Below are 9211 nucleotides of genomic sequence, written 5' to 3' on the forward strand. Positions count from 1 at the left end.
TAGTTTCAGAGCCCTATTTTTCCTCTATGGACACAACTGTAGTTATTATGAATGAGCAATGCCGTTGTTATCATCCACTTTCTGTTCCTGTGGGGAAAATAAGTGAAGTAAAATTGTTACCGGACCATTATTTGCGAGCTGCGCCTTTTTTATTTCCCAAAGTAGCTTTCCTTTTGAGCAAAGAGCCAGCTCTCAACACAATCAGCCCCATTCAATTGATGTAGATAAAGAGCAAGAAACATTCACGCTTTGAAAATGAAGTAGCTATATTTGGCTGCGGCACTACAATAATGGTAAACGATTCAACAATCTTTAGAAAACAGCCCTGGTGTCTCAGGTGCAGAGAGGCAAACGTTGGCTTGAATGATACACACTAGGGCTGTCAAAAAATATTTGAAGTTGGAAAACTATTCGAAAATCTTTCTTTTTTTAAAGTTCGAACCAAAATTTGAGCATTCGAATATTAGTTTTGGATCCCGCGTATTGTAATTAACATGCAGGCTTTAATTTCATGGGGCGAATCATGTGCATGCACGCAAAGTTAACATGCAGGCTTTAATTTCATGGGGCGAATCATGTTCATGCACGCAAAGTTCATTTCCTGTGCTAACGTTACTTCCTCTGTCAACAAAAAACGTTCTTCCCTGGACCCAGGACAAGTGGATCGTCTGGTTTTCTTGCCAATAACCTCCGGTGATACTTTCAGCTCTATTGACACCTAACGTTACTGGTCAGCTAGCCTCGCGAGCCAGTCTCTTTTTCCACTTCGTTCAACAGATCTGGTCAGCTAACAATTTAGGCTAAATAATGTTCCCATGGCAGGCTATGTTTCCTTTCTTTTCTGAAGATTTTGATAAAATTGGATGATGAAAGAAGTTAAACGAACTAAACAGAGTAAGTAATTTATGTTGTTTTAGGCTACAGGTATTAGCCGTTTGAATATTTTTTGTGTTAAGAAATAAACAGGGATTTCCTATAAACAATCATTTCCCGATGATTAATAAATGCCGATGTGTGGCAAATTACATCCACCTGAAAGTGCTTTATTCATTTGCGCATTAGGCTATAGAAACTGCAGGGGGGTCATTTATAAAATGAACTTGCGTGCATAAGTCAAGTGATGACCTGACGTAGAGCAACGACCATTTTCACGGTCAAATGGAGTCATGTTGAAATTTTTAAAATCACTACTTTGACGTGATTTTCTCTGCACGCGGCACACAGTTGATCTAAAATACTTTTTGTAAATGAGGCCCCAGATGTAGTAGCCTAACCTAGTATTAAAGTTCACCGATGTCCTCGGTGAACTGCCCGCTCGTGCAAAATAACGCGTAGTCGAGTTTAGATGGAGCGTCACGTGCATATTGCGCCCGACAATAAGCGGCTTATTTGTGTGAATTATAGGCAAATGATATTCGAATATATTCAAACTCTAACTAATTACAAAAGCTAATATTCAAACTCAATTTCATGGCACTTTTGACAGCCTTAATACACACACCCGACTCACATTCCAAACCACTCCCGCAAGGCCACTGAAGGACCTATCTCTGCCTGTCCTTGGGGAGCAAGTCCAAATTCCTTCAATGTGCGCTTTGCTACAGCTTTGACAAAGTGTGAAACAATCCACTGTGTCAATCTTTGCTGGCCTAAAAAAAACGCTAAATCATACACAAAAGGTCTAATCTTTCCTTTAGAAGCAGTAGTTGTGAGTAATAAAGGATCATAAGGATGATCATTAATTTATTATGATATTTATTCACCATTAATATTAAACAGATGCAGTAAAATTAATTCAAGTAAAATTCAGTAATTCCATAAAGGTCAAAGCAAATAAGAGTGAATTTTATTGAAACTGCCTCGTGTTTCAAAGACACATTGCATTTTGTACACATCCATGCATAATAAATCTTCACATTGAAATTATACTTTTAAAAAAATCATATATCAATCACAATATTCTCTTTATATGGGAACGCTCAGGTACCTCAGTCCTTAATAATGCAGTTCTTTTCATCATCTCCACAGATACCATTCTGCTTGGCCTGATCTCTGGCAGAGGAGCTAGAGGACGGGAGCAGGTCTGCAATTCATCAGAAAAGCCAGTCCAGGATAGGCCCGGTGCATCCAAACACCTTCTCCTTTATTTTATGGCATAACAGAACATCACTCGATGCCCGTAAAACCATCGAATAATACACAAGCCTGAAAAAGTGACAACCAGAATTTGGCTCTTGTCGCACACTTGTCTCCATTATCTTTGCTGTGGGGAGTTTGAGTGGAAGAGTAACAGTCATTTATCAGTGCAGTGCTCATGTTCTAAGTCCTGCAGGACAGGGGGTGACAAGGGTGCAACTTCCCCCCTTGACAGAAGTCAAGCAGATCCTTAGGGCCTGAGCTCTCCTGTCAGAGACAGGAAGTGACTGATGAGCGGATGTGTGCTCCCTCAGACACACAGAGTCACTTCATAACACCCTATTGACCTCTCTTTAGAGTTGATTAAAACTGACTGCCCAGAAAACAACGAGCAGTTAGCGGGGGTTTTTTTTACGCGTCGCGACGGAAACACCGACAGACGAGCGTTGCGTCCTCGGCGAGGGCCTGATGACCGCGCACACTACACTCAGGCCGGGTTTTGAAATCCTAGGGTCAAAATGTGAAAATTCCACCGGGTTCGCAGTTGCCTTTCGCGAGCCCTCGGGGCGCCGCGCGCACGCAGGCGCTGAGTTTCAGGGCTCCCCCGGGGCGAGCGGGGATTCCTCGCCTTCCCCACTACCCAAGCCGCTGGGGAGGAGGAGACCCCGGAGTTCAGAGGGAGAGCGGCAGAGGGTTGATCACTCGCCCCAAAGCCTCAGTAGTGAACTGATGAACTCTCTATGGGAACCTGGGAGTGGAGGCTGTGATTAAAGAGAGGGCGGGGAGGGAGGACCAGTGGCACTTTGGGAGTACGTCTTAAAAGCCGAGCTGCAAAGGTCTCTCTCAGTTTGGCCTTCTGGCTTGAGTTTAGACTAAACTGTCACATGCCTGCACTTTATTAAGAGTGAACGAGGAACATCAAAGTCTAAAGCTCAACTCCCATTAAATAGGGGCCTTTAGATACCTCAGGAACTCAACTGCTATTGAAATACATGGGGGTTTTTTTAGCCAGTGCTTTTTCCCTCACTCTCTCTTTCCCACCTCTCGCTCTCTTTTCACAGCTGTGAAACACGGTCACCAAAAGTCATTTGAAAGTTTGGCTCCTTTGAAAACTTAGCTTTGAGGCAGCACGGCGCTTCCTGCCAGCCACCAGTGCTTCAGCACACTGCAGAGAAGAAGACACCTGTTCTCTTCCTTCATTGGTTTACAAACCTTGATGACAGAGCAAAGGCAGCCAAAGAGGCCTGACCAAGGCAGCGGCTTAAAGAGACGTAGTCATGTTCTGTTTAAACTTAACCAGGAGGTGAACCTTGAAGACAAAAATACAGCTTCCATCAGGGGAGCTTTGACAGGCTTTAAAGTGAAATTGCAAGCCCAGAGGGAAAGACAAGGGGAGAACTTCCCATCACTTTGATAGCAGGCAAAGCATTAGGCAAACATTACACACCTCCATCCAGGAAGAGGAGAGACCCGACCCCAACAAATCACTCCAAGGACACTCACGGCTAGACATCCATCTGCTTTCAATTTCCTTACGCTTAAATACAGGTAAGACGATGCTGATGAAATAAGCCCTGTAGCGAAATATCAGACCGCAGACGATCCACAAATCCCATGCACACCGACAGGAGACAATTGACAAGCAATAATATTGTTCGCATTGGATAACGAGGAGGATGCTGAGAGAGAAAAAATCACAGTCCTATAAGGTAAACTGATCAAAACTGATCAGGATTCAATGAGAAGTGTCCCACGGACATGCAGGTGTGCTGACGTCAATGCGCAGGGTGTGCCGGCACCGCCTCCGGGGGGGATTAGCACGCTGCGAAAGCCGCATTAATGCAGCGGAATGAGGCGGGCACACTACGCTCCGATAGGCACTCTTAGCGCTCCGGAATGTGCCAGGAGAAAAGAGTCTATCAGCAGAATTGAGTGCGATAGCATCAGGCCGGGAGTGAGTCCTCGTCTGGGCTCAGCGGGGAGAGCCGTCCTTTAGAAGGGCAGGAGGAGGGCGCTCCGGCCCTCGGACCCCGAGCGTTTATCACGCGCTGCGAGCCCGGCTCACGGCTCGCATCAGCACGCAGAGGCACAGTCCCCTGTCTTCCAGACTAAGTCTGGTTTCATGCAAAGGTTGCTCACGTTATATTGTCCCCAGGATGAAATACATTATGGAAAATTTTGTTTCGAAATCAGCAATGATGAATATAGTTGTTGTATGTCGTCTTTGCATTTGTAAGGATCCCAATGTGACCACAAGCTCATAATGATACATGATATTCTTGAGTGCCATTTGTAGAAAAAAAAAAATCTGGCATATGCATGCCCAGCGGCATTTAGTGAGCACATCTTTGTACTCTGCACTGTAATTGAAAATGACAAAAAAAGAACTATTCTGTAAATGTCAACAGCAAGAAATGACTGAATAAAATGTAGAGGAAGGCTTTCCAGAGCTGAAATAAACTGCATGCTTCGAATACAGTTTTTTTTTAAATAAATGCCTTGACAGAATGAAGTCTGAGAAATAAAGCTTCCTGAAAAGACATTCAGCATAACTGGCTCTTGTTACTGCACATGCAAATAAAAAATAAAAAAAAGCAATTAGCGCATTACGTAGATAGCATGGCAAACTCACTAGAAACTCTGCACAACACACTTCACAAGCACGACACTGCAATACTGCGAGTCATCTATCTCTTCTGATATTTTCACTCCTTTTCATGTTCTCACTTTCATGGGATTTTGTTGGGTGTGACACATTCTGCCAAGGATATGATTCTTCAGTATCCCCAGGCCCCACAATGAAGAATAAAAAACGATGATCTTTCTTTGTTTGTTTATCATCTTCTTCGGTGACAGTTGACTTGAAGTCACAAAAAGTTCCCCCATCGAGACGGATGAAAGACTCAGGAAAAAAAGCTCTCTCCACTTGAGGGAATTCTGTAATGTGAGGCAACAATGTGACTATTTGCCTGCGCTGGAGACTTTGTCAAATTTGCCCTTGCTGCTCTGCCCTTGAATGAAAAATGACTTAATTATGGCCAATAACCAAAATGGCCAAATAGCATATTACTGAGCAGCACACTGATGGAATACAGAGAAAACTACCGTGCAGACAGCAGTGCGAAAAACACATAATTTGATGTCTAGTCACAATAACAGCAATTTGTGCTCCAGAGCACCGCTTCATCCTGTCAAGAGTGCACAGCGTTTGGTGCTAATTACTGAAAAGAGTGAACTAGCGAAAAAAGGCCATGTTTGTGCTGCTTTTTGACCTAATTACTTTCACTTGTTAAGTATCCCCCTCTCATCCACCTATGGCCCGTTGTTGTCTGACAGAGATTAACCACCACATACCGAGTCTGGAGAAAGTGTCGTGTAACAGGACACTACTTTGGCGATCCACAGTGTGGACGTGACACAAATAATTGAGGCCTTACGTGTAAAATCAGTGGAATGAGTATGTCGATGTTGGCTCGATTCCATTTTTTTATGCGTATTGAAACTGGAGCATCAACTCATCTTCACAATTCTGAGCATGTAAATGCTGTCATAACGCAGCACACAGTGTTAAAGAACTCAGGGCCTGCCTGAGAGATGTTCTTTGTTCTTTCAAGTAAACCCAAGAGAAAGCTAAACTACTCGGGTAAGGTTTCTTCTCAATCACTTACTCATTGTTTGCGACAGTAACAAACATACAAAATATTTATTACAATTGACTATTTAATGCAAGTTTCACAAAAGTTGAATAGTGCCGAGCAGAAAAAAACGAATGACAATTTCCCAGAGAAGAGGCAAAGAAAGCTCAAAGTGTTTATCACATTGACTCCATTGTTTCAAGTAAGCCAAGCTATAAGCAGTCTTTGGAAGTGCCTTTTGAAAGCTGAAGAAACAATAAACTGCTTCTGCAGAAACAATATTCTAATTCTAATGTGTCTTTATTCTCTCCACTGTGCAGAGTATGCTTCTATTTACAGGGAAGGAGATAAATAAAAGAGGAGAAAAAGAATGGATTGCACGTATACTGTATCCTTACATACCAATATGCAGCACCATAAAGAAGAATGTATGGCCACCATTTCATGAATTCTCATGTTATCCGAGGCGCAGAGAAAGCATTTTATTCAGCCATTAAACTGATGGCAGATTAGATAGCCATACTGAGACAGTTAGCATGTCACCATGGACCAGAGATTAAGAAATGACATTAAAACTCATCCGCTGGAGAGAGCTAAGGGCTACAATGTCAAAAAAGAGTGAGTGAGTGTGGTACTTTAAATGCACAAATACAGGAGTACTGTGCATTATGACTGTGAACTCCAGTTGATGCATGCCTAAATAAGGTAATGAACATTACACCTGTGCATGTTTGATACTGTATGCACATAAAGGGGCACACAGTACGTTATAGCTGAGAACACTCATTATTTCGCATTATAGCTAAGAATACTAATTATTGTACATTATAGCTAAGAATGCTCACTGCCGTACATTATAGTTAGGGATGCTGAGCACCATACATTGTAGCTAAGAATGTTCAGTGCTGTACATCATAGCTGAGATTTACAGCTGTCCTGTTATGGGTCAGGCTGGAGATATCTCATATGGTGAAAACTTTGCGGTTGTGACTATTCACACCTAAAATGTTAAGCTGGTTATCTCGTGCGAGTCAAACCAGGGGTTCGTCATACTCCAAAACAGGCCTAGCTGTCTACTTGATGTTACCAAACAACATAGACAGAGCAGAGCCAACAAAAGATCTATCATAATAATTCACTGCCCAGGTGCATGAATCAAATCAAGCTAAATGCTAAATATAGGCCTATATTTAATCAACAGTTCTCCTCAACTGCCACTTATAGTTGAGCAAAATGTTGATTAAATCCGGGCCATTGTGTGAAAAGATCAATATGGCCAATAAGGCCCTGTGTCAAGAACTGCTGTCCATGCAATTACCACTGATAAATAGATGCTATGGGTCTCTCCACTGAAACAGCAAGTCTTGACTAAAACAGTACTGTTCCTGTGGTTACTCCACTTGATCCCCCTGATGCTTCTAAAGCACCTAGTCTGGGGTGGGATTTTTAATAACACACACAGCCCACTGTTTGCATATCAGGTTCCTCAAGTGGATCAAAGGATCTCCTTGCTCTTAAAGCAATTAATGCGAAAAGCCTTCAACTCTTCCGTCAGCTGCATGGCACGCTGTAATTTTATGGACTATTGTGGCCTTAATGGGATTAGAAAATTACAGAGCTGTGCTCAAGATTCATAGAGAGGACAATCAAACTAAACACCAGAACTTCCATATTTACTGTTTCTTTTCACATTCTGTCTTCATTCCATATTTTTCATAAATTGTGAATTTGCATATTCTTTGCCTGAAGTATACACAAAAGCCTATCATAGTCATGACATAGAATGAAGACCAAGCAACAATATATTTTGTACTCTTTTATTTTGCTTTCACTTTTAAATGAGCACCAATGGACTCAAGAGTATCATGCTTGTGGCAACTACAACATAATGTAAAAAGAACCAAAAATAGGCAGATAATATATGTTACATGTGCTCTGCCATTTCTGCTGTGTAAGAACTTTGAGCTAGATTTGCTCTAACAATGATCCTCAATGTGACTCCAGACTCTGTCAGCATGAATGTGTGCGTGCACACACGTGTGTGTGTGTTTGTGCGTATGTGTGTGTACGTGTGTGTGCGTGTGTGTGTGTGTGCATGCGTGTGTGTATGTGTGTGTGTTTACGCGTATGTGTGCGTGTACGTGTGCACACGCCTGTGTGTAAGCGTGCGCCTTTGCTTGTGCCCGTTCTTGACACACTGAGATGCAGTGTGAACTCTGTAGAACTCTAGTGTTTAGGAGGACTTTCAGAGAACCTCAGCATTTTCGCTTTCCCTGTTCCATCTGACTGCCAGACTGTTTCCATTCCCAGCCTCCACTCCCACACATGCTCCACTTCCCAACCTTACATTTATCACACTGACACAAGCGGCCTACAACAATTAACAGAGGGCAGATACATTACATACTGCTCCAAAGATATAACTGCTCCACCAAATATGCCATATCCGTTCATATTAACAATTTCATGCTTTGCATTGGTTAAGCCTCTCAACTGAAAATAATATTGATCCATGAGAGGATGATCTGATAAACTTGCATCTCATAAAAAAGCCCACCAGGCATAACTCAGGTTGGAGTCAGCCAGCACTTCTTCTCAGCTCTTTTTTCTGCTCTCCATGCATTCAGCTGAGACTCCCCAATGACCCATTCCACTGTTTGTTTACATATTTGTTTGCTCAGACCGATTATTGCTTGTTTGCTGGTAGAATTGTTTTATGTCTGTTTGCTCTTCAATTTTGTTTGGAATCTCATTCTTGCGAGACCCACAGGAGGTTTGTGAGCAACCCTGCGCTAATATTGAAACCATCCTTGCTTTAATGCACAGACCAATGTCAACCCCATAAGTTACCCCATCCCTGCAGGCTGTCTCCCTTTAGTCAGCCTTCACAGCAGAATGCCCTAACGCTCGAAACAACCAAAGACTATACTCAACCCCCAACCTCTGAGAGAACTCGCTGTAATATTCCAAATAATCAGGATTGCACCACCTTCCTAGGAATTGTAATATTTCCACAAGGAATATCTCAAAACTAAAAAATAACTACAACAAAAACTTTTGCAGTCCAGGCTACCAATTGTTTTTTTAGTACAGACTGAAAGAAGTGTAAGTTACCCCAAGTGGGACCCAGTGAATGGATAGAAGCCACCAAGCTTCAGGTGCGAGGAAATACACAAGCATGGAAATGAAATTTGTGTATGAAATTTAATACCAGGATTTTCAATTCTGATAGCAGGACTTACTTATGAGTACAATTATGGCATTGATGTATACCATAAACTGCTATGATGTTGAGTTTGATCAGATGCTATACAGTTTGCATCCAATGGTACAACCAATTGACTACTAAATATACCCACTGACCATATGAATTAACATTACAATACAAAGGTACCAGCAGGCTTTACTGTGAAACTGTGTTTTGGCAGGACACATGCAGA

General features: G+C 42.4%; 1 long non-coding RNA gene across 1 annotated transcript; it reads left to right on the forward strand.

Moving 5' to 3' along the window:
- The first annotated feature begins 836 nt into the window (after positions 1 to 836).
- On the forward strand, positions 837 to 4676 carry LOC118225363. Its single transcript, XR_004764816.1, has 2 exons — positions 837 to 894; positions 2029 to 4676. It is a non-coding gene; the product is annotated as an uncharacterized LOC118225363 (long non-coding RNA).
- Positions 4677 to 9211: the final 4535 nt, after the last annotated feature.

The sequence above is a fragment of the Anguilla anguilla genome, chromosome 4 (genome assembly GCF_013347855.1).
Source record: "Anguilla anguilla isolate fAngAng1 chromosome 4, fAngAng1.pri, whole genome shotgun sequence".
Taxonomy (NCBI): domain Eukaryota; kingdom Metazoa; phylum Chordata; class Actinopteri; order Anguilliformes; family Anguillidae; genus Anguilla; species Anguilla anguilla.